Source organism: Tursiops truncatus, chromosome 15, assembly GCF_011762595.2.
Source record: "Tursiops truncatus isolate mTurTru1 chromosome 15, mTurTru1.mat.Y, whole genome shotgun sequence".
Lineage (NCBI taxonomy): Eukaryota > Metazoa > Chordata > Mammalia > Artiodactyla > Delphinidae > Tursiops > Tursiops truncatus.
In genome coordinates, this window is record NC_047048.1 from 12,529,707 (window position 1) to 12,555,516 (window position 25,810).

The 25,810-nt window shown below is 43.5% G+C and overlaps 1 protein-coding gene across 8 annotated transcripts in view; it reads left to right on the forward strand.

Annotated features, from left to right (window-relative positions):
- The window catches only part of AUTS2 (activator of transcription and developmental regulator AUTS2), a 1,117,278-nt gene that overhangs the window by 769,442 nt on the left and 322,026 nt on the right, over positions 1-25,810 (forward strand). The gene's annotated exons all lie outside the window — the stretch shown is intronic.

The window sequence follows — 25,810 nt, forward strand, 5'->3', positions numbered from 1 at the left end:
TATATAATATTTGTCTTTCTCTGTCTGGCTTGTTTTACTTAGCATAATGTCCTCCAGGTTCATCCATGTTGTTGCAAGTAGCAGAATTTCCTTCTTTTTATGACTAAATAATATTGCATTGCATATATATCACATTTTCCTTATCCATTTGTTCGTCCAAGGACATTTAGGTTGTTTTCATGTCTTGGCGATTATGAACAGTGCTGCAGTGAACATGAGAGTGCAGATATCTCTTCAAGATACTGATTTTATTTCCTTCAGGTATATACTCAGGAGTGGTATGGCTGGTAAATAGAACTTTTTCTGGTAATTTTTTGAAGAACTGGTAAATATGTTAGTAAATAGAACTCTTTCTGGTAATTTTTTGAGAAACCTCCATACCATTTTCCATAATGGCTGTACCAGTTCACAGCCATTGAACCTTTTCTTTACATCCTCACCAACATTTGTTATCTCTTGTCTTTTTGATAATAGCCATCCTTACAGCTGTGAGGTGATAGCCCATTTTGATTTTGATTTGCATTTCCCTGATGATTAGTAATGTTGAACACCTTTTCATGTATCTCTTGGCCATTTGTATGTCGTCTTTTGAAATATGCCCATTTAGGTCCTTTTCCCATTTTTCAATTAGATTATTTGCTTTTTTTTTGCTGTTGAGTTGTATGTCATTTATATATTTTGGATATTAACCCCTCATCAGGTATATGGTTTGCAAATATTTTCTCCCATTCTGTAGGTTGTGTTTTTAAATTTATTGTTTCTTTTATACAAAAGTGTTTTAAACTAAGTGTTTTAGTTTGATGTAGTCTCACTTGTTAATTTTAGCTTTTGTTGCTTGTGCTTTTGGTCTTATCCAAGAAATCATTGCCAAGACCAATGTCAAGCTTTTTCTCTATGTTTTCGCCTAAGAGTTTTATAGTTTCAGTTCTTATATTTACGTCTTCAATGCATTTCAAGTAAATGTTTATGAGTAGTGTAAGATAGAGATCTGTTTTCATTCTTTTGCATGTGGATATCCAGTTTTCCCAACACCATATATTGAAGTGTGTTCTTGGTGTCCTTGTCAAAATTAGTTGGCCACATATGAGTGGGTTTATTATGGGCTTTCTATTCTGATCCACTGGTAACTGTTTTCTACTGTTCTCATTACTATAGTTTTATAATATAGTTTGAAATCAGGAAGTGTGATGCCTCCAGCTTTGTTCTTCTTTCTTAAGATTGCTTTGACTATTTGGCATCTTTTGTAGTTCCATACAAATTTGGGGATTATTTTTTTCTATTTCAGTGAAAAATGCTATTAGAATTTTGATAGGGACTGTGTTGAGTCTGTAGATCAGTTTGGGTAGTGTGGACCATTTCACAGTATTAATTCTTCCAATTCAAGACATGGAATATCTTTCCATTCATTTGTGTCATCTTCAATTTCTTTTATCAGTGTCTTATAGTTTTCAGTGTATGGAACTTTCACCTCCTTGGTTACATTTATTCTTGAGTATTTTTTGGTTTTGATGTTATTGTAAATGAGATTGCTTTCTTATTTTCTCTTTCACATGGTTTGTTGTTAGTGTATAGAAATGCAACTGATTTTTTATTGTTAATTTTTTATTATTATTATTATTTTTTTGCGGTACGCAGGCCTCTTACTGTTGTGGCCTCTCCCGTTGTGGAGCACAGGCTTCGGACGCGCAGGCTCAGCGGCCATGGCTCACGGGCCCAGCCGCTCCGCGGCATGTGGGATCCTCCCGGATCGGGGCACGAACCCGGGTCCCCTGCATCGGCAGGCAGACTCTCAACCACTGCGCCACCAGGGAAGCCCTATTGTTAATTTTTTGTCTTGCAACTATTGAATTCATTTATTAGTTCTAACAGTGTTTTTGTGGAGTCCTTAGGGTTTTTTATATATAAGATTGTATCATCTGCAAACAGAGATAATTTTACTTCTTCTTTTTCAATTTATATGCTTTACATTTCTTTTACTTGCCTGATTGCTCTGGCCAGGACTTCCAGTACTATGAGGAATAGGAGTGGTAAGAGTGGGCATCCTCTTCTTGTTCGTGATCTTAGAGGAAAGTCTTTTAACTTTTCACCATTGAGTATGATGTTAGCTGTGGCTTTGTTGTATATGGGCTTTATTATGTTGAGGTACATTCCTTCTCTAATTTATTGAGAGTTTTTATCATGAAAGGGTGTTGAATTTTGTTAAATGCTTTTTCTACATCTATTGAGATCATATGACTTTTATCTTTCATTCTATTACCGTGTCATATGTATTGATTTGCTTATATTAAACCATCTTTGCATCCCAGGGATAAATCCCACTTGAACAAGGTATATGATTCTTTTAATGTGCTGTTGAATCTGGTTTGCTAGTATTTTGTTGGGGATTTTTGCATCTGTGTTCAACAAAGATACTAGTCTGTAATTTTATTTTCTTTTCTTGTAGTGTCCTTGCCAGGCTTTGGTGTCAGGGTAATGCTTGCCTCGTAAAATGAATTTGAGGTGTTCTCTCCTCTTCAGTTTTTTGGAAGAGTTTGAGAAGGATTGGTATTAATTTCAATTAATTCATTAATTTAAATTAATTTCAATGTTTGGTAGAATTCACCAATAAAGCCATATGGTTCCTGGGCTTTTATTTGTTAGGAGAGTTTTGATTACTGATTCAACTTCCTTGCTTTTTATTGGCCTGTTCAGATTTTCTGTTACTTCATGATTCAGTCTCAGGAAGTTGTATGTTTCTAGGAATTTATCCATTTCTTCTCAGTTATCTAATTTGTTGGCATATACTTGTTCGTGGTCTACAATTTCTTTTTAAACATTTTTGTTCTTACACAATGCTTTTCAAGTGAAAAGAACATGGAGTCTTCTATCATATTCTCCCAGATTTGAATTTGAAGGAGCTGAGCAACCTTTCTAAAATTTTTCCACGGTTTGTTAATAAGAGTAATATTATTTCACCTGTAGGGTTAAAATAAAGATGAAATGAGGTAGCATAGAGCAGTTAGCCAAGACAGCAACCCCAGGCTCTCGGCACATGTTACCTTCCCTTTGCCCAACGCTCCCTAAGTTCAGTGGCCCATTGTGTAGAGCAGCAGGTCCAGAGGCTGTGAATTATTTGTGATGTTTTTCCGAGGCCTGAATGGGGAGAGACATTTTAATCAAAGCACCAGCAAAGCTCATGTAGAGATGAACATATAATTAGTGACCTCTTCCTATGAGGGAAAATCCACAGTGGGCCTGACGGAATTGGAATTTGCACATGAGCAGTTGGGGCGTGTATATCCAGTCAGCTCTGTGTCCCTGAAAAGTGGGAAGCAAGAGGCATTTGTAGCTTGGTCACAAACTGGTTGTCAGACACATTACGCCTGCATTCGTCGGACAGGCCTTCAGAATGAAATGTCAGGAGGGAGGTTTAGCGGTAGGGGAGACAATTATGAGAATCTCAGAGGTGAGAAATAGAGAATTCGGCTCACTGCCCAGGAAGGAGAGAATATGGCACAGAAGGAGGGCAGGGAAATGTGTTTCCTGACACGTCCTGAAAAGGCCTGTCATTTCCTGAGTTCCCTCTTGCTCTCTCAGGCTAAGACTGAATGAGAGGATGCTTTCAGGAGAAAAGAAGTAGAGCTTAGCCCCAGTGGATGCGCAGGAAAAACCCCAGGGCTCACGGCACTACTGGAGTTAGTCTGTAGTTTAGTTCACCACCTTTCTGGCCTGATTCCTTCAGAGGCTGTAACGGATGCTACCAGGTCTCCCAATGCAGCGGGTCCAAAGTGGTGGAAGAAGCTCACCATTTGGGACTGTGTTGTCACTGTCATTGTTCTCTTATGGCTGCAAATTACCACAGAGTAAACGGGTTTTCTCCAGGGAGCTCACTTATGCCCGTAGAGAAGAGTGTGGACTCCTTAGAGAGAGGTCTGCTTCACCTGACCCTCCAGTCCTCAGAGAGCATCAGCTCAGCCCCCTGTTAGCTTTTTTTCTGGCCTTCTTGGGTCTGTTTGTCCCATATCCTGATGATGCCTTTCTTACAACGATGAAGCTAAGCAAGCAGCCTAGGCTCTGGTCCCGGTTCTGCCACCACTAGCTGTGGAGCCTCGCCAGGTCATGCGCCCTTTCGGAATTTCCAGTCGTTTCCACTGTAAAGTACAGTCAGGCTGCCTGCCCTGCTCGCCTGCAGCTTAGTCTTGAGCATGGGATGATGTAACACACGTGCACGTGTATTGCAAAGTTCAAGGCAGTATTCAAATGTGTGATATTAGCAGACCTGTTGAGATTTGCCTTTTCCCATGAACGTGCAAAGTAGGCCATCTCAAGTCATTGAATAGGAAAAGCTACATACGGTATTTTAAATTAGTTGTGCTTCCGCTGACAAAAAAATGTTTCGGTTCAACCGTTTATGGTCTGGTCATCTACTGCGTTTGTCCACCTAGTTGCTCCCCAAGGAGGCCTCCACCTGGTGGATTGTCTTAAGGTCACAGCAACTTCAAAGTCCCAGCCACCTTCTTCCTTTCTTCTGTTTAGGGTGGAGAAATGTCTGTATGATGCCTGTGTCAAAGTTACAGAGAAAGTGAGTCAAGCCAGTAGCTTTGTGTGGGTAGATCAGACCGCTCTGAAGGCTCTTGAAACTCTTGCATGCACGCACACACGCAGGCGTGCACACACAGACACAGTACATAAACCAATGCATATACATAAAGCAGTCCACAGATGAGTGGTGCTGTCCTCATCCAACCCTGCCTGCTGAGTTCTTCCCTGCTATTTGCAGGCTCCTCTGAAGCCTGACTTTGAAATCCCCTTTCCCTCGCACTCTACGTGTGTGTTAGAGAAGCCTTTTTTGTTGTTCAAGAGTAGTTCTACAGTTTCACTGAATCTGCACACCTTTTGCCCCGGGATGGTTTCTTCATATGTTGTTGCAGGATTTTAGTTTATGCTGTCATGGAGGTACCATGTTTGTCTGTTTACTCATATTTTCTTTCAGACAGTAATGTATAATTTATGGTACAGGAGCAAATTTTTAGAAAGGAATGTGTGAACTTAAAAAAAGTTGTCATTTTCCAGCCTGATTGCATATGATTTCACCTAATACCCAACACCTTCAGTAGTGTAACTACTACAACCCATCACACTTCGGAAGGAAATTTGTTTCATATTTTATATTGTTTGGTGTCTCTTTTGTTGTAACAAACTAGCCTCCAGGAAACAGGAAGTCCCCAATTGTGAGCATTTCTAATATGAGTGACTACACACTCAGGCCCTTTTGCTGCACAAGAACAAGTAACTTGCTCTAGGTGGGCTCTTTTGAAAGAGTCTTACCCAAGCTAGCTGCTTTCCCCCTTCTGCTGGCTCCTGGCAGCTGGCAGCAGAAGCAGACATGCTTTCTGGAAAAGCGGCTGTCCTTGGCTTTCCTTGCTTCTTGGAACAGAGACCTTAATTCACTAGCTCCCTAACTACAGGGAGAAACAATGATCTTCATCCCCATGGATCCCGTTCAGCATCCCTCAGAGGCCCACAGGAGAGGTTCTCTGTCCTACAACCTTGTCCCAGCTGCTAAGGCAGCCCCGCCAGCGCAGCGCCTGCTCTGGTCATGGTCTGCTCCCAAGGGACGGTGCCTCCTGTCAGCAGGCCCCTTCTTGAGTCCCTGGTGCTGGGCAGATGTGCAGGCAGCCTCCTGCGCCCTTGCCCCCCACCTCTGACACACACGCACTTTGAGCCCGGGAGGCGCAGCAGCCCACTGAAACTCTAGTTAAAAGTACCAAGTTGCTGGAATGCCCAGGGAAGTGAGAATGAGCGGGCCTCACACAGGGAAGGTTTGAAACAAGCCTCGTGGCTTTTTAATAGCGTGCCAAAGCGGTCTCGGTGGTGGGCCAGCAGGGCCCCCAGTCTATCTTCTGTGAAAGGAGAAGGCCCAGCAGGCCCTGCGTAATGCAGACAGCCCCTCCACTCTGCTGGAGGAGACAGACTCCGAGATGGCAATCAAGGCTGGATTTGCCAACACATTTCCAATGATTAAAATGTAATTAGCACAACTGAGTGCCTCCTCCCCAGCTAATTTTAATACATGCTGTGACAGGCAGGCAGCCGGCTGTGCCTTTAGCCCAGCAGCAGATGGAGGCAGAGGCAGCGGGAGAGGAAAACCATTTTGCAATGTGACTATTCGCATCACAAAACCATCAGGGCGCTCAGCTCTTAGAAGGCCCTTGATGGCGGCACATCAAATTGGCGCTGTCATAGCTGACCGTGGCAATGGCAGTCATCCTTCATACTGTCCCAGAAGCACAGCGAGGCAATTTCTAGGCGTAACCCTTTAAGATCTAGAAGGGGAGAGAGAGAGACGTGGAGAGCACACTTATCGTCTCGCGGTGACAGGCGTGAGCTTTGCAATGTGCGCTGTGAAACCCACGCTCTTGGCAGCTTGGAAACCGTTACTTACATGTTCCTTTTCCAAGACACAGTGGAGTATGGTTCAGAAGCTTTGGAAATAGCTGTTTCTCCAGAAGGGAGACAGGCGTGAGCTGCCTTCTGTGTACTTTCTCCGAGCTGGGAAGGATAAGCTTTGCAGCCTGGGGTGGTGGGCAGGTTGGAGGTTTCCTCTTCTATTCCTTTGATCCCAGGGAAACCTTTGAGCCGGGGGCCTCTCCTCACGACCATCTGTTTCTGTCGTATCTTGAAGGGCACATTAGGCAAGCTGCAATGCCCGGAGGACCCTGCGGCCACGCTTTTCCCCTCTCACCTGCTAGCTCAAACACCTGGCCTTCGCCACCACTGTTTAGCCTGTAAAGGAAACGGTCTCCTCGGAGGCTGAAGATCATTTGGTCTTCCTGGGTGTGGATTGTACAGGAGAGGTGCGGGGGGTACTTGTGTGGATTGGGGTCTGTCACCCGAACGTGGTGGCACACGGCCTTCACAGCAGCACAGTCATCTCCCACCGCAGGACAAAAGGAGCCAGGCTGAATAATAGAGAGGTGATTTGATGATGGTGAAGACGACATCCACCACCATTTATTGGACATTTACTGTGGCCTAGCACTATGTTAAATGCCTAAAATACATTAATTTTTCTCCTTTAACACTCACATAAATCTAAGAGCTACACGTTATTTTTCCCAATTTATGGATGAGGAGACAAAGCCACAGCAAGGTTGAATAATTTACCCAATTACTTCTGTTAACGTCAGAATCTAAATCCAAACACACATGATGAGCTGGACAGTAAACGTCCTCACCTAGACATGCTGGACCACAAAAATGCAGGAAAACCCTCTGAACAGAGAAATCCTTTGCTCTGAAAAACAATGACATTATTCTTTGCCATCTAATGACCCCTGGAGACCAGCACCCATCAGGCTCTCAGGGACTCTATCACATGGGTGACATTTTGCATGTCTCTGTGTGTATCTTTTTCTCCTTTAACTAAAAAATAACATCACTAAAGAGATTTTTTTTAATTACCAAGATTTAAACATGAAAATAATCCAAACCCTTTATCACTCAGACATGGACGCTGTTGACACTTGGTGCATCTTTTTCCAGTCTTTTTTTCTTTCTACGTGTGCTTAGCAATTTCAAAGTAATATCGTGCATATAATGAAATGCATTTTGCTTCTTTTTTTAAAATAAATTTTTTTATTTTATTTTATTATTTATTTTTGGCCACATTGGGTCTTCCTTGCTGCTCACGGTCTTTCTCTGGTTGCGGCGAGCAGGGGCTAATCTTTGTTGCGGTGCACAGGCTTCTCATTGTGGTGGCTTTCTTGTTGTGGAGCACAGGCTCTAGGCTCTCGGGCTTCAGTAGTTGTGGCACACGGGCTCAGCAGTTGTGGCTCACGGGCTCTAGAGAGCAGGCTCAGTAATTGTGGCGCATGGGCTTAGTTGCTCCGCGGCATGTGGGATCTTCCCAGACCAGGGCTCGAACCTGTATCCCCTGCATTGGCAGGCGGATTCTTAACCACTGCGCCACCAGGGAAGCCCGCATTTTGCTTCTTTAATTGCAGTAGTAACAATAAAAGCAGTACTTTTCGTGGATTATGTTCTTACCTCTGCCTTAAGAGACAGATACTATTACCCTATTTTATTCATGAAAAAACAAAATTGAACCTGAGAGAGGATATGTAATTCACCCAAGATCACTTCTAGGATTTTTCTTTTAACTTTTCTATGACCACGATCATTTTTTCCTTTTTAGTAAAATTCCTTAGGAACATTATTTTTATGGGTAAACACTACACAGGTGCGTCCGTCTGTTCCTCAGTTTGGGGACATTTAGGTTCATGAAGGCTGTGTACTGGATTCATCCAGAGATTTAGAAAGACCCGGGTTCAAATGCTTGGGGCCTCTTTTCACAACTCTCTGACTCTTGGTGAGTTACTTAATGTCTGCAGTCCTAACTCTCTCACTGTAAATTGGAATACTAAACCCCACACCGTGGGGGTGGGGAGGGGTTCAGGAGGAGGTGTAAGGTTAAAAAAGGGAGTATATGTAAGTGTGTCATAGCATATTTCCTGTCCCTTCCTATGTGCTGACAGTAGCCATGTAAGGAACATATTATCGGGTTGTTTGCTAACTGCATGATGAAATTTGCAGACAAATGCATATATACGTTTTTGTTCCATTTCGGATAGATAGAAAGAGAAAAGTTGAGCTAAACAATATGAAAAGCATTAAGGCTCTTTATGCACGCTGCAGAATTATTTTGCAGGTAGAAAACTGACATTCCTCCACCAGTGGATGAGTGTCTGCGTTACTCCAACCTTGCCAGCACTGTGTATCAGCATTTACGTTTTTCTTCTAGTTTGGTAGATGAAAAAGAAATATATCTCTTTTTACTCTGCATTTCTTTGATTACCAGTGAAGTTGAACATTTTTTTCCCCATATGTTTATTAGCCATTTATAGTTCCTCTCCCATGAATTGACCTCTCTGCTTTTGAAAGGAAGGATGAGTCTCCAAGGGCTAGCTAGAGAAAAGATGCTCCAATGATCATTACCACAGAGCCCTGGGGCCAGGAGTTGCAGAAAAGAGAATTAAGAGCCTCCTGGGACTGCCAGGCAACTATCAAGTAGGCTTCTTCCTAAACTAGAGCATGGCTTTCCACACAGCCAGCCTGCAATCAGCATTTGTTCTCTACCATTTCATTTGTTCTGTTAAGAAATATTTCGGATTTTTGAGAGGGGCTCTTCACATTCCACTCAAGCCAGTGCTTATAATTCTTTCCGGGGAGATGACCAGCATGCCTGTTCAGTTGGGATTTTTGCTCTGAGAGTCCCATCAGTTCACAGTGCATTGCTGTAGATCTTGCCTGAGTCTTTTACGACCCCTGCCATCCAGCCAGGGGCTGTGACTTCTCTGTAACCTTCCTAGATTTAAACCCGTTGCTTGCGTTCTCCTCGTAGGTTACAGAGCAGCAGAGCCCATCCATACTGATGTCTTAATATCATTCTCTCCTCCTTGGATTTAGAGGGTAAAATAAACCCTCTGCCACAGAAGTGCTTATTGATTACTGAAGTACATAATAAAGCCTAAGAATAAACTAAGACCAAGTAATCGGGCCTGTTCCTGGGAGATGCCAGTAAAACCCTGGCCAAGGCAGTCTCTGAGGGCTGCCTTCCACGCTGGAGCTAGGAGGCCCCCCTTTTAATTAGGCGTCCAAATGGTAAGCAGTGAATGATAGAAACCAGACAAAAAGAGTACATACTTAAAGCAATTATACTCCAATAAAGATGTTTTAGGAAAAAAAAAAAGAGTACGTACTGTATGATTCCATTTATATAAAACTCTAAAAAATACACAAACTAATCTATAGTGACAGAAAGCAGATCAATGGTTGCAAGGAGAGGCATAGGTGGTTCAGGGAGGGAGAGGATGGGGGGATTAACAAAGGAGCACAAGGAAGCTTTTGAGCGCAGTGGATGTGTTCACTCTCCTAATTGTGGTGATGGTTTCACAGGTGTATACATGTGTGTATCAAATAGTGCCTTTGAAATATGGACAGGTTATTCATGTCAATTATATCTCAGTAATGCCACTAAAAACATAGTAAGCAGTACAAAGAGACAATCCTTGGCTCACCTTGTGTTGGAAATTTTCTTTTCCATAAGAAGCTATATTTTAAGGAACATTTAGGAGGACTTGTGAGACTAAAATTTACCTTCACATTTGAATAAACAGGGGTTTCAGAAGCCCGAAGGGTACCAATCAAACATAAAATGAAAAGGCATTCCAGAGGCAAGATAGCCCTCTTTCTTCATCCCTTTTCCTTTCTTACATCCGAACCTTAAAGGTGACTTTCTATATAATTATTTGCTAAAACAAAAGAAGCTGAGCCCTTTAGAAAATAGTATTAGTTCCCTTCTCCCCCTACTCCTTCTGCCGTTATATTTCCCCCACCCAGGGGAGAGGTCCTATAATGAAGAAATAAAGACTACTCCAAAATGTTGGCAGTCTAAAAGGGGACAGGCATTTTCAACACAAAGAGATGTTTGTTTTCCTTGCATTTTAACTCTTAATTTTTGTCACAGTGGGGAACTCCAGCATGGCTGCCATTTAAAATGTAACAATGCCTTGGTGCTCTGATTGCTTCTGTCACAGGGGTGTTGTGACTGAAGGCCAGGAGACAAAGCAGATGAGGCCGAAGACAGTGCCTGCTGCTGAGGTGCTGGTCCATTTCTCTGCATCTGAATGTTTCTTTTCTCTGGCCCAAGGAGGAGTCACTCAGGGAGACTGAAGCTGGAATTTGTACAACCTCTTTTCAGTCCCCTTGATTTTAATCAGAAATACACAATTATTCTTTTCCTCCAAATAGAGAAACTCAATCCCCATTTTAAATTCAATTATTGTAATTGCAGCATTCAGAAAAATAGCACATTCATTTTCTAATAAGAGATTGTGGATACCAAATTACTGCATATAGTATGTCAAAACAGGAAACTTGAGACTGGCAGGCCAGTGGGTGTTTTTATCTTGGCAATTTGTATTTTCTTGCAGACAATTTATAGTAATCCTACCCTTCCTTGTTTATGACATAGAAGACGGGGTTTTCAAGCCACCCTAAAATAAAGACCGTTGTTAGGTACAATTCAGTTTAAAATCCCAGTTATGAAAATAATGAATTCTAAGAGGGGCAAAAGTGAAGTACCTAATAAAGAGAAGAAGAAAAGGAATCAGGATTTGGGTCCTATGGGATGGCAGTCCAACACGTCTTCAGATCTCCTTGAACTACGTTCTAATGTTTGTACATCAGTTTGCCCCAAACCATATTTCTATTCCTTTCACCATCTTGCATTTTAAAAATAAAACAGAAAATCTGATTGGTGGGAAGGTGATAATGTGGCCATTATGTTTCAGCAATATGAGAGCACCCTGTTCCCTTTTCCTGTTTAATTCCAGTTGCTTTCGTTGGCTTGAAGTGAGTCAAATGTAAGAAGAAATACTTTAGGATTTTGAGTTTCCTGATTTCCTTAAAAGAATAACCTTAAAATCGGATTTTTACAAGTGTACAGTGTTATTCTTTTAGGATTTACTTTTAACCTCAAAATTATGTTCATGTTTTTCTCATAGACACTCTCAGACACCCACCATCTTCAAACACCTTAACATCCATTCCATCAACTACTGTTTATTTATTGATCTCCTTCATTAGACACTTCTTGTGACACTTTCCCTGAGATGGTTTTTTTTTTTTTTTTTTTTTTTTTTTTTTTTTTTTTTTGCGGTACGCGGGCCTCTCACTGTTGTGGCCTCTCCCGTTGCGGAGCAACAGGCTCTGGACGCGCAGGCTCAGCGGCCATGGCTCATGGGCACAGCCGCTCCGCGGCACGTGGGATCCTCCCGGACCGGGGCACGAACCCGTGTCCCCTGCATCGGCAGGCGGACTCTCAACCACTGCGCCACCAGGGAAGCCCTCCCTGAGATGTTTGGCTCCTGTAGTTTATGAATTCATTCTTTCACACACATTTATTGAGCACCTACTAGGTGCCAGGTTTAGGAAGAGCAAGATGCAGGCAAACTCTGAGATATGTTTGGGAAAACTGACATAGTGTTGGAGGTACTGGAAACCAGCAGCTAAAATAATGGCCAGAGAAGTCCATACATATGGAAGAGAGAACAGACATGTCCACGTGTCCCAGAGAGGTAGACCTCCTCTGCTGAACTGCTGAGTGCCTACTAAGTGACAAGCACTTTAGTTATATTCTCTCAACTAATCCCCATTTTTGTAGTTACCAGAGTTAATGTTTTCGGAAGTGTGATCTCTTCCCAGGGTTACTCGGTTGGCTAATTTTGTTAGCTCCATCCTTAAATAGGCCTTGCATATAAATAAATCTGTGCAAAGGGCTATCCAAGTAGTTCCTAATTCTGATTGGTCAGGATCTCTGGACAAATTCCAAAATGGCTGCCTTCCGAGTTGCACCAATAGTGCCTCTTGATGTTTTTGATGTTTATTCTGTGTATCTGTCCATTTATTTACTTTTCCCGTTTGAATTTCAATGAACATCTTAATAATGTCAAAGCCCATAAGACATAGTCTGCACTATGCATAACCTACAAGTTTAGATTCAAAAGCTTAGATCAATGCATTTTACTTTAGTCCCTACACACAGAGTCACTGACTACTATTTGACTGAAGAATAAGTCCAAACTATATTAACCTCCCAAACTGTGCATCAAGAACCGACAGGAATGCTTAGAAAATGGAATTCTAAAGGGTCTTTCCTTGTTGGTACTTTATCCATGAAATAAAGCCATTCATTCCAGTTGTTCTCTTCTTTGAGCGGGAATGATAGTTTCTGCTTTTGTTTGTTTGGGCTATTGTTTCCGTTTTTGTGTAGCATAGTATCAAGTCTTCAGACGCCTCCCAAGCAGAAATCCTTACAGAATATGATTTCCCCTCTGGCAATAAAATGATGGAAAAATCCAACCCAACATTTAAATGACTATTAAGTTACCTCATTTGTGTGTGTGATACAACATATCTTTCAGGAAGGAGTTGGAAAAAACTGTTAGAATTTCTCTCTGGCTACTTTCACATGCTTGAACTAATTTAATTCTCAAAAAAATCTTCTGGAGTATGCATCATCCGCTCTTACAGTTTAAAAAAAAAAGGTAGGCTCCAAGATGTAAGTACCTTTCCCAAGACTGCATGGCTGCTAAATTGAGGGGTCAGAATCTGAACTGAGGTCAGCGTGAGATTTAATAAGCACGTGCTATGTGTGGGTTCTGTGCCAGGTCCTGCTCTTAAGGGAGAGCCATCTCAGGGAGAGTGGCAACGTGGCTGGTGGGCTGCGTTCACTGTTGCTTACGTCATCGAAACCTCTTTAGTTTCAGCTTGCCTCGACTTACCCTCTGCCAAGCCATCAGTCAGGAAGATACTTGCTGGCAACATGAACTTTGGAGGACAGAACTGGGTTCCAGTACTACCTCTGCCCTTGGAAGCCTTCACTTCTCATCTTGAAAATGGAGGGGTCATCATACTTCCCTTCCAGGGCTGCTGTTGGGACATCCTTTTTTAATGACTGATAGCTGTGGGTTGGCATTTTTAGGGGAAAATGCTTTGAGATAGTGCCCAGTGAGAATCCCTCCCCAGAAAGAGCTATGCTGCAGAGATAGGAACCAGGCTTTTCCGGAATCGGCAGCTCAGAGCTGCTCTGCTGTTGTGGCTCCGCCTCTTTTTAAATTTTTTTGCCAGAGGTGGGCATTGTCCGTTTGGCAGGGAGTTGAATCGGGTAGGCACCACTTGGCATGGAAAGCGGGAGTTTACATTCAGCGCCTCACAACCTTAGGGGCTTGAAGGAAGAATGGTTTGCAGCAGCTTCGTTACCTAGGGAGAAAGAACTTGGAGTTACCAGCAAAGATGCTTTTACTTTGCGTTTTGGAGAAAATAGAACAATTACCTACTGAAGGTGCAGTGGATGAAAAAACACCTCTGTTCCTACCACCCTGATCATCTAATCTGTTCAGATTTATTCTGCCTTCCTGAAGGTGATTCAAGCCAGGCTGTCCTTGCAGAGTGGCTGCACCAGTCCTTCCCCTGGCTGGGGCACATGGCGATCACCTGAGGCTCCCAGTGAAAGACAGACATTTCCTACTGCTGAGAGGAGCTTCCTCTGAGGGCTGGAGCTCCACAGGAAGTATCTGATATGTGGAATGCATTGAAGGAGGGAGGGAGGGAGTCCATAAATCATCAAATCGTTGTTGAGCATCTTTTAGGATCCTTAAAACTGCACTAAGCCCTGTGATGATTCCTAGGACACCTACTCTCTGAGGAACTCACCATCTGCCAGGAAACAAGACATATATGTGAAATCAGTGGAGGATTATATTCTATCTAAACTAGAGCCAGTTAGATTTCCAGCACCTGACACACATACTCTTTTTTTTAAAATAAATTTATTTATTTATTCATTCATTTATTTTTGGCTGCGTTGGGTCTGCGTTGCTGAGCACAGGCTTTCTCTAGTTGCAGTGAGTGGGGCTACCCTTCGTTTTGGTGCACGGGGCTTCTCATTGCTGTGTCTTCTCTTGCTGTGGAGCACAGGCTCTAGGCGCGTGGGCTTCAGTAGTTGTGGCAGGCGGGCTCAGTAGTCGTGGCTCGCAAGCTCTAAAGCGCAGTCTCAGTAGTTGTGGCGCATGGGCTTAGGTGCTCTGCGGCATGTGGGATCTTCCCAGACCGGGGCTCAAACCCCTGTCCCCTGCATTGGCAAGCAGATTCTGAACCACTACGCCACCAGGTAGCACACATACTCTTAAAAAAATTTTTTTAAATTAAAACCTCACTCTTCGTTGAATAATGAATGAACAAATGATCTCTAACACCTCTTGAGCTCTTCCTGTGTGTCAGGCACTGTTCTAATCCCTTTTATGTGTACTACCTATATATTTATTATATATATTATTACCGTATGTTTATTAATGCAGTGAATGCTCTCCACAACCTCATGAGGTTGATGCTATCAATAGCCCCATTTGATAGCTAATGAAACTGAGGCGCAGAAAGGCAGCTTGTTTGTCCAAAGTCCTACAGCCAAATCACAGGTGGTAGAGGCAGGATTTGAACCTAGGCCAGTTGGCTCCACAGTCACAGATGAAGGACAGTAAGGTGGTCTTTTCAAGAGCTTGTTGGCATTTTGGTTCAGACGAAGAGCAACCGGGCTTTGTTATTAGCTCATCTGGCTCTGGCTTCCCTAAGACTTAAGCACCCTCCCCCTTCCTAGCACTCAGACCAGTGCCAGCCAACCCTGTGTGGTCCCACCCCGCCGCTCCCCCGGCCCCGCCAGGCCTCTCGTTTGTCGTTTCTCTTACCGAGCACATTTCTAAATGAGGAAGGTTGCTCTGCTTTAAGGACATACAAATGGTGTGCCCTCACCTGTCAAGCATGATCCTTGTATTTTACCAGACCCATTATGAACGCAATCTTTCTGTCGAAAATTTGCATACCTCCTTTCTTGAAAAGTAATGACAGCAATTTCTTTCCCTCCGCTCACTTTCTGAGTGTCTCATTTAACGGCACCTGTGAAACCGACAGGCGCAGAGATGAGAAGTGAAAGAGAGCAGTTGATTAAATCATCATCAAGTCGGGCCTCAGAAAGTCAATTCTGCTTGCCGTCTGCAATGATATCCTTTTATCTTAAAGTAATGAGCTATGGCACTTTGCATCGGGTAATGCGATAAGTTCTATTAGCATGTTCCATTTGCCTCACAAGCAAGGGCAAGTCATTTTAGCTAGCTCATATCACTGCAATCAAAGCAATTGGCTTCCCAGGCAGAGAAGAAAGGGAAAAGGCTCAGGATGATTTCTGTGGATCACAACACAGTGGAAAAAATAGACTCTTGTATTATTTTAACCCATAACATGCTTTTCCTTTTTCCTCATCAGCAAATTTGGGTTTTATTAGCTCACACAGGACTCTGAAGAGAACCAAGCTTTAGTGGAAGCAAACCTAGGGGGCTCAGGCCCCACCCAAAGGAACAAGCAACTATGATCTAGAAAGGGAAAATTGCAGCATTACAGGGGGTCACAAATAGAATCCTGCCAAAGAAGATAACAGAGAAGGTCTCCCTGGTAATAACACTGTGGTCTCATAATAAACTCTTCCTTCACACCATCTTCAAAGTCATTTGTAACAGGTCCCCAGGCAGGTATGGATTAATGCTATTGATGACTTAGAATCAGTAAATCAATGACAGAGAGGCAAAGGATCTGTTGCTTAAGCTTACAAGAGATGGTTTACAAATCACTGGGCCCTAGACTGTCTGTTTTACCTTTGGATAAGAAACTCATTTTTCTCATCTTGGCAATCACTGAGGCTTGAGAGCTCTGGGTTTTAAGTACATTTCATCTTTGGAGTTTATGTATGTTTCTACCTGGCAAAATGTGACTTCCTTTCTTCTAAGGAAAAAAAAAAGTGCTGAACACTTCAGAAGTTTGCGAAATATCCATTTCTTCCCCTATTTCCAAAAACCCCACAGTATTTTAATGAGCGAAGTGGAAATTTACAGCATATAAATTGTTTTTTTACTATACCTGGATTTCCAGGTGACAAAAAGGAAAACAATATTGAAAATTACTTTGTGAGCTGGAGTACTTCAGGCTGGACGACTGGATTTCTGGCAGGATATTCGCGCTTCTAATCAGTGCTCAGAATGAGCCTGGCACACAGTAGTCACTTTAAAATTATTTACTGAGAGAAAATGTGTGATCATCTGAGAGGCCCTGGAGGGAAAATACGTTTTCTCTTAGCCCCCTCAGATCACAATGGCTGTTTGAACTCTGGCCAGTTCAAGCTGAGAACTTGAAAAGATGCCAGATTCTGAGGAGTCCCCATATAGGAATGATAAGGTTACCAGCACAAAATTCCAGAAGCTTCTGAAAGTTTGTTCTCCATTTTACCTCCCGAACAGCTGAAGACTGACCTTAATAATATAGAGACCTTATGTTATTTTCAAATGTGCTCATTTTGCGACTGTCAGAAGTTTTATTCTTATCTTTTAAACTATTGTTGGGAACACACATCTTTTGATTAGGCTTTCTTTTCTTTTTTTTTTTTAAGAGTTTTTTTTTGTTTTTAAATAAATTTATTTATTTATTTTTGGCTGTGTTGGGTCTTCGTTTCTGTGCGAGGGCCTTCTCCAGTTACGGCGAGTGGGGGCCACTCTTCATCGTGGTGCGCAGGCCTCTCACTGTCGCGGCCTCTCCCGTTGCGGAGTACAGGCTCCAGACACACAGGCTCTGTGGCTTGTGGCTCAGTAGTAGTAGTTGTGGCTCACGGGTAGTTGTGGCTCACGGGCCCAGTTGCTCCGCGGCATGTGGGATCTTCCCAGACCAGGGCTCGAACCCATGTCCCCTGCATTGGCAGGCAGATTCCCAGCCACTGCGCCACCAGGGAAGCCCTAAAGAGTTTTTTGATGTGGACCATTTTTAAAGTCTTTATAGAATTTGTTACAATATTGCTTCTGTTTTATGTTTTGTATTTTTGGCCATGAGGCATGTGGGATCTTAGCTCCCCGACCAGGGATCGAACCCGCACCCCCTGCATTGGAAGGCAAAGTCTTAACCACTGGACCGCTAGGGAAGTCCCCTACTTTCATTTTTTTTTGAGCTATTTTATTTGATAAGACGTAGTTATTGTGGAAATACAGGGGAAGAGGAACCAATGACATCATTTTACAGTGAGAAAACCCAAACCATTTTCAGAGTTAAAATATTCTTTTTATTTCTAGGGCCCCAATAGCTTTAAATTTCACTTACAGTCCAAAGCCAGTATGAGAACAACGTAAACAATGTGAGGGACTTCTCTGGTGGCGCAGCGGTTAAGAATCTGCCTGCCAACGCAGGGGACACAGGTTCGAGCCCTGGTCTGGGAAGAGCCCACATGTCGTGGAGCAACTAAGCCTGTGCACCACAACTACTGAGCCTGCGCTCTAGAGCCCGCGAGTCACAACTACTGAAGCCTGCTCGCCTAGAGCCCGTGCTCCACAACAAGAGAAACCCACACACCGCAACGAAGAGTAGCCCCCGCTCACTGCAACTAGAGAAAGCCCAGACCCAATGCAGCCAAAAATAAAAAATAAATTAATTAAAAAAAAACAATGTGAAAGGAGGGCTTTGTGGAGTGATAAAAGACAGACAGCATCAGAGTTGCCATATGTGGTACAAAATACTGCCCGGTTTTTGCATGTACAAGGAACTGGGCAGATAAGAAGATGGTGGTGTACATGTTTTTAGTCACCATGCTGCTACCTCACTTCTTTAAATAAGAAAGTAAGTGTCATGTTTTCTGCAGGTGGCTTCTTCTGAAATTGCTTTCAGGTGATGAGGGATGTCTTTACCATCTTAGGGAAACCGCCTGCCCCAAAGGGGAATCGATTCATTTTGTCACTGGCAAAGTGAAATTGTACTTGATGTTAGGTGCTATAGTTTACAAGTTGGGGTTCTCCCTCATTTTCCTCTCATTTCCTTTAGGCAGAAAGAAGAATAAAATAACTTTGTTCAGCCATGGTGTTCAGCCCTGACATCTTTGGTGGCGATGATAAATGGATTTGAGATACGAAATAACTGTTCCAGCAAGGTCCATTGAGCAGAATAGGGAGCAGTGCCCTCCTCAATGTCATTGTGTGTGATATATTCAATGATTGCCACTTTCTGCTTAAGAATGCATTCCATCACAAGGTCCCTGGAATTCCATCTCGTTCCCTCATTCCGAGTGAGGCAGAGAGGTGTCACAGACCTTAGCTTATTTCTATACGTATCGGAGCCTTAAAACACAGATGTTGAGATTCCCAAATGGAAATGAGAAATGTTTGCTTTTGAAGAAGTACAATAAAATCCTAATTATGTCTTGTCTGGGCCTTTTAATGGAAGATATTTTCTTCTGGGCCCCAACTCCTTTGGTTCTGCAAATAATTTTAGGTCTGCCCATTGTGTTCAGACATACATCCCATTGTATTAAGCAGTTAGTGTTTCCTGTGCCTTCTTTCTTTGGAATTACTTGTCTTTTAAATCATAGTTTGCTTATGCTGCATGAAATCAGGAATTCTTAAGATGAGTGAGAGGGATCTGTCAATATGATTGAGCATCTGCTGTATCTCGAGGCCTGGAGAAAGATGAACAGGCACTGCCCTTTACCTACACAGAGCGCACGCTGTAGCAGGGGAGACTGTTGTGGCCAACAGTGAAAATACAGTTTTGTAAGGGATGGAGACAGAAGCGGTTAATTCTAAGAAGAGTACTGGAATTCTAAGAATTCCTTTTTCTTTTTTGGCTGCATTGGGTCTTGGTTGCTACGTGCAGGCTTTCTCTAGTTGGGGCGAGCAGGGGCTACTCTTCTTTGCAATGCACGGGCCTCTCATTGCGGTTGCCTCTCTCGTTGCGGAGCACAGGCTCTAGGCACACGGGCTTCAGTAGTTGTGGCTCACGGGCTTCAGTAGTTGTGGCTCACAGGCTCTAGAGCACAGGCTCAGTAGTGGTGGCACACGGGTTTAGTTGCTCCTCGGCATGTGGGATCTTCCTGCACCAGGGTTCGAACCTGTGTCCCCTGCATTGACACGTGGATTCCCAACCACTGCGCCACCAGGGAAGCCCTCTAAGAATCCTTAAATTCTAGGAAGAGTATTGGAAGATTCAGAGGAAACTCTGTTTTTAAAGGTAAATTACAAGTTTTTAGGTAGAAACTTGGAAGAATAGAATTCCAGGCAGAGGGCATTGTTAAGTGCAAAGATGGAAGGGCCAGAGGGTGTGACCGAGTGTGCTGGGGTGTGACTGGAGCAAGGGTTGTGTTAGGGTGATACCACTCAAAGAGTGGATGCAGACCAAGGCCAGTCTGTGAGCTGTTTGTAACTAATCCACTGTGAGGTTAGTATAGCACTTGAGAGTAAGCATTTGGGAACTTTTATAGCAATTCAGTAGAATAATTTTGTATCTCTTAAATCTAACAGTAACATATGTTTACGTGTCTTTGCTTTTTCATTTTTCTAGCAATTTATTTTTTATTATATCTTACAAAGTATTGGTCTAAAACGTATTGGAAATTAGAACAAAAACAAACGGTCCTTCTCCAAAGAAAGTCCGAGAAGCACTGTGTTGGAGGAGCAGTGGGGAGTGGGAGAGTTGGAAACAGCGTGAAGAGTTTTCATTGCCCTCTCGGCCATGGGAAGTGTCATGATCAAATTGGAATTTAGGAAATCCACTCCAGTCAGTAAGGACTTGGATTAGAAACGAAAGAGACTATAGGCCCTGGAAAGCAGTCATTAGCCTCTTGTAATGATAAAATAAAAGCCTGAACTAAAGCAGCGGCCATGGCCATGAAGATGGAGAGGATTTAGAAAGTTGAATCAGTAATGTGGGGTGAGAGAGAAAGATAGATCTGCTCAAGAACGGAATCAAGGAGGCTGACAAGACTCTTCACTCGGGCAGTTGAGTGATTGCACGGTGACGTCATTACCAGGAACAGCACGGGAGGGGGCAGGTGTGGGGTGAGTAGAAGATGGTGCGTCTGGATTTAGATGGATACTTGAGCCTGAGGTGTTTATAGGGCTTCAGGAAGGGGGTATAGCAAACAAAAACATCTGTTAGTGCTGGTTAACATTAATTGTCTACACTTCCTCTGTACTATGTCTAAGTTGTTTACATGTATTAACTCATTTTATTCTCATCTCCTTAGGAGGGAAATGCCATTATTACCCACACTTTACAGATAAGTAAACTGAAACTCAGAGAGTTTAAATAACTTTCTCAAAGTCACATAGCTGGCAAATGGTAGGCATAGACATTTTTTTTAGTCTCAACATATACATGGTAGCTGGAACCAAGGGAATCTTTAAGGACTCCCGTGGAAATCATATAGAAACGATAGACCTGCAAATGCAACTCTAGGGAAACAATGACGTTAAAGAATATGCAGAAAAGGGAGGGCTGTGAACAGATACTAGGAAAGAGCAATATTGGTGAATGTGTACAAGGGAAAAATTCCAGCATGTTCAATGGAAACATGCCAAATTTCCAGCACTAGGGAATTTTTTTACTAGTTATTTACAATCCATTACAGTGGATTACAGTGCAGCCTTTTAAAAAATGTGATGCTACTGGCAAATATTACTCATTCAACTAAGATATTTGACATATTAGGTAAAAGCAAAGCAGGTTACCAAATACTAGGACCTTATTTTCATTTCTTAACATTTGTGAGTGAAGGATGTAGGGAATGGAGGAAAGACATTTGTGAGTGAAGGATGTAGGGAATGGAGGAAAGACATTTGTGAGTGAAGGATGTAGGGAATGGAGGAAAGACAGGAACGAATTATACGAATGTGTTAACAGTGTTTATTTGTAGATGGTAGGCTGATGGGTGATTTTTTTAAATCTATTTAATACGTACGTATTAATTTTCAAAAGGAGAAGATATTGGGGAGGGGGTTGGTTGGTTATTTACACAGTTTAAGAGGTGGGGCTTGTCTGGGAAAGGAAGAAGTTACCTTCAAAGGTTTAGTTCTAATTTGGGAAACTAGAGGGAAGAGGAGGTGGAGAGGAAGTTAAGTGTGAGGGGTTGGAATGACCGGAGGTACTCAGGTTAGGAGCTGGTCTCTTTCTGATTCTGCATTCGAGGCATGTGGCTTGGATTTCATGCCTCCTCTTTCCCTCTCTTGTCTTTGGTGGGTTGGGGGTCATGTCTTTGTGTGAAGGCTGAGTGATCGAGAATTCTTCCCTGTCCGGCTTTTAAAACGGAGGAAAATATTTTCAGCTGTTCACAAAGGGCTTTGAAATCTAGTCCTGGAGAGTACTCTGTCATGTCAAGCCGGTCGTTAGCGTGCAACCTGTGTGCTAATAAACCAATACAGGACCCCGATGTCAAAATGCTTAAAATGGTCAAATCAGCTGGGACCCCGTTTCTGCATTTGACATGCCTTTTCCATTTCCGGGCCTCATGCAGAACATAGACCTGACTCAGGAGGTGGCTGTGTGTGAGCTCTCATAAATTGGGTGGGTGTCTAGGGAGTGAGGAGCAGACACTTCTTCTTTTAACCTTTCAAGACCAAGAATCATTTGGCCAGAAATCCACAACGTATTGAACTTGGGGTGTGAAAGCCGTACAGTGTATTAAATGTGAATTTGAGACCATGAATTTTACCCACACCGACCCCATAAAACAGCCTCCCTCTTTCATAAAGCAGGCCCGTAAACCTCTGCCAGCGAAGCAGAAAGACTCCTTAGGACTGTGGCTCGCTTTCCGTCTGGGGTTGTCAACAAACCCCCTTTATGAGTGGAATAGACCTCTTGTATGTGTCGAGCTTCTGGCTTTTGCAGAGCGTGTTAGAAGCCAGGCTAGGCAAACGTTGGGCGCTGTTTGCTGAGTGCCTTTATTGCCTTTGCATAATTTATGAGCTGGAGGGGTTGACCATCATTCGTCTCTGCCAGGGGCTGGCACTCGAGGCTCCAGAGAGCGGAGCTGTAAATTGGATGGTGCGTTCCTGCTGAGCTCACGGCAAAGTCCTCGGGTCAGTATGGGAATTTAATACCAGAAATGGAACTGTTTTCTCAGCGCGCCATGTGGGCCCCAGCGCAGCACAGACTGTTTTGGCAGACTCTGTGACTGGCCTTGTCGAGGGGCTGTCACTCACCCGGCATGTTGCGTGGGGAGCCTGAGCATTTTTAATCGGCTTGGCATCCGTGCTGCTTCCATGATGGGTACCAGTAGGTCTCAGTTCTTCACCATATGCTTAACTCTGGAGACAAGGTGCTTCTGGGTATATCAGTAATTACTTGATGCAGAATTAAGTGGACCTTGAAATTAGAACTGGACTGTTGGAGAGCAGGAAGCTCGACACTTTGATAGAAATAACCATTCCCAGGGCCATCCCGCTGTTCGGGTGGGGGGAGGGGCGTGGACAGTGGTGATTCTTTGCCCCTGCTGTCCTCCCCACTCCTTCTAGCCCCTGCACACCAGTCCTTGGGGGTGCGGGCAAATCCTCTGCCTCGGCCTTCAGCTGCCATTGAGTACCGCACAAGGCGGGCTGTGAACATCTGGGGAAATGAGCCTGCCTGGCAACATCCTCTTTTCTCTTGCACACCCCTCCTGATTCATGCTTTGTCACTCTTGAAAATGTGCCGGAACTTGGGAACCTCAAGTTAATTCAAGGCAGTGGAGAAACTACACAGTCAGGAGAACGGCTGCTCTTCATCCGTCTGCTGTTGGAGGCCTTCAGGGTCTTCATCTCACCCATTTTCTTTCTCAGCTGGCCTGACTTATTGTAACAGAGCAATCGCTCATCAGGCAGAAGAAAGTAAGTTAAGACGATCCGAGGTTGGGAGCCTGGTTGAAGACAATGCAGTGGTTAAAGCACTGTCACCAAACCTCTGATAAACCCGTGGTATTGAGGAACCAGTAGGAAGAGCAGAAAATGTTACAGCTCTCCAGGCCATGAGGTTGCTGTGTGAGTTCCTGATGCTGATTGTACAGACAGCTTAGGCTGGAAAGAAGTAGCCCCCAAATTGAATCTTAATACAGCAAGATGTCCATTTGGATGGGGGTTTTGTTACTTTGCACTGAAAACACCCTAATGGTGGTTTAAACAATAAGGTGACTTACTGTTGTCTGAACGAAAAAGTCGGGAGGCAGGCTGCTCTGAGGCTGGTTCACGTGTCTCACTTGTGCCAGGATTTTTCTTCCCTTGTTTTTGTACTTCAGCCTTTGGCTTCATTTTTGCAAGATGGCTGCCACAGATCTGGACATCACATCCTCATGCAGGGATGTTCAGAGGAAAGAGGCAGTGCTTCCTGCTTTTCTCCTTTTTTTTGAGGAGAAAGGGGTTTTCCAGAACCTTCAGCAGACATTTCCTCAAGTCCCAAAAGTGGGTCTTACGGCCACCCTTAGCTGCAAGGAAAGCTGGGAAACAGAGAATATCTGGCTTTTTCGATCTCGAAATGTCAGGAGAAGGTACAGACTAGGGAGAAGGGGGTTGTGAATGGCTGTGGGTGTGGAGCCAGCAGTGGCTGCCGTATGAGCACATGTATTTCCTGTTTCTGTTCATAGCTGCATCAGCTCCCTTGTCCAGGTGGCCACGCTAAAGAACCTTGGCATCGTCGTAAACTCGCCCCTCCTACTTGCTTCCCACATCCATGTATTATCAAGCCCTGTTGGTTCTCCCCTCAGAGCTCCTCCGCCATCTGTTCTGCCCTTTCTCAAGCCATGCACCGTGCTGGTCTAGACACTATAAGGGCTGCCAACCCGGCCTCCCCGTGACCTGGGCCTTTCCCCACGGCACACCATCTCTCCTCCACCCCACGGAAGATTCATCCTCACGGAGTAGGTATATCTCTGATCACGTCACACTGGGTACCTCGACTGTGACACTGAAAGCTGCTCAGGGACCAGTGCTGCGTCTTGACTGAATGTCTGAGCAGCTTGCGGCGCTCATCAAGGGCTGCTGCGTGAACGAATGGATGTATTCACATGCTGAGTGTTTACTCTGACAGAACACACCCGCTTTTTAAAAATCAAATACTGGAAACAGGCGGTGTGAAAAGTGGTTTGGGGGCTATCTGCCCGGGGCCTTGAATGCCACTTGAAGGAGTTTAAACTTCATCCTCAAGAGGAAGTGTCCTGTGATGGTGAAGGGGGCAAGCTGCAGACTCACATTTGGTTTGAGTTCAAGTTTAGTTTTACGATTGCTGCGTACTCTCGTGACTCTCGCAAGTTACGTCATCTCTCTGTGCTTCAGTTGTCTCGCTTCTGAAGTGGGGATGGTAAGACTCACTTTATGGGATCTGTGGAAGACTACATAAAATAATGGAGGTAAAATGCTTAGCATGGTATATAGCACACAGTAAGCGCTCACAAATACTAGTTACTATTACAGAACTTGCTTCTCTGTTGAAATCATTTAGGTCTCAGTCTGTTAAACTCTATTAACTAATATTAAGTCTGTTAATTCCATGAGAGCAGAATCTTTGATTCCATTTTCCTTATAGCCTGTCATAAGGCTTAAGCTTTCAACACATATTATTGGAGGAATTAATTTGTCATCTTAATGACAATCTCACCCAACATCATTATTTTCTTTGAAAAATAAGGAAATAAGCTTAGCTGGGTGGACATACTTGGCCCAAAGATACAAAACTGGGAAGAGTAGAGAGAGGACCTAAAAAAGAAAAAAAAAATCAAATATTAGATAACAAAACACTCTTGGTTTTTAATAAAATTTGTGTTCTTTTTTTTTTTCCTTTCCTTCTAATGAGGAACCCAAAGCTTTGAGTTAACTATCATTCTCTGGTCTTCTGAAACCGAAGTCAACAGTTGGAATTTGGAATCTGTTAGATACGGTGTGAGTCTCCTGCCCTAAAACTTTTTTTTTCTTTTTTGCCCATATCATTGATTTGTTACCCTGACCTCTTGTTCTTGACATGTTTTTAATAGAGAATATTCCCTCTTTTCTCTGGGCGATCACAAATGGTGAGCCTTGCTGAACGTGTTCTGTTTCTTTCAAAGCCCAGATGAGAGAATGAAGTGCCCAAAGGTTTACCTCTTTTCCTCTAGAAAAGCACCAGGAGAGAGAGAGCGCTCCGTTCACATTAGCTGAAGGTAGAACATCTCCATTAAGAAATTGATTTCGCTCTGAATCCCATTGAATAATCTTGATTTACCTTAATCTCATGGCCCAGTTGGCTCCGCCGTGCAGCAGGGGGTGCTCACTGGTGTGACCAACTGACCACAGAACGAGCCACGGAGCACCGGCATCAGATGAATTCAACAGAACAACTTCTCGGCATTTTGCTTCTGTTTCTGTTTACAGCACTTGAGCTGAAGAAACTTTTTAGCTCAGACAATGTTTCCTAT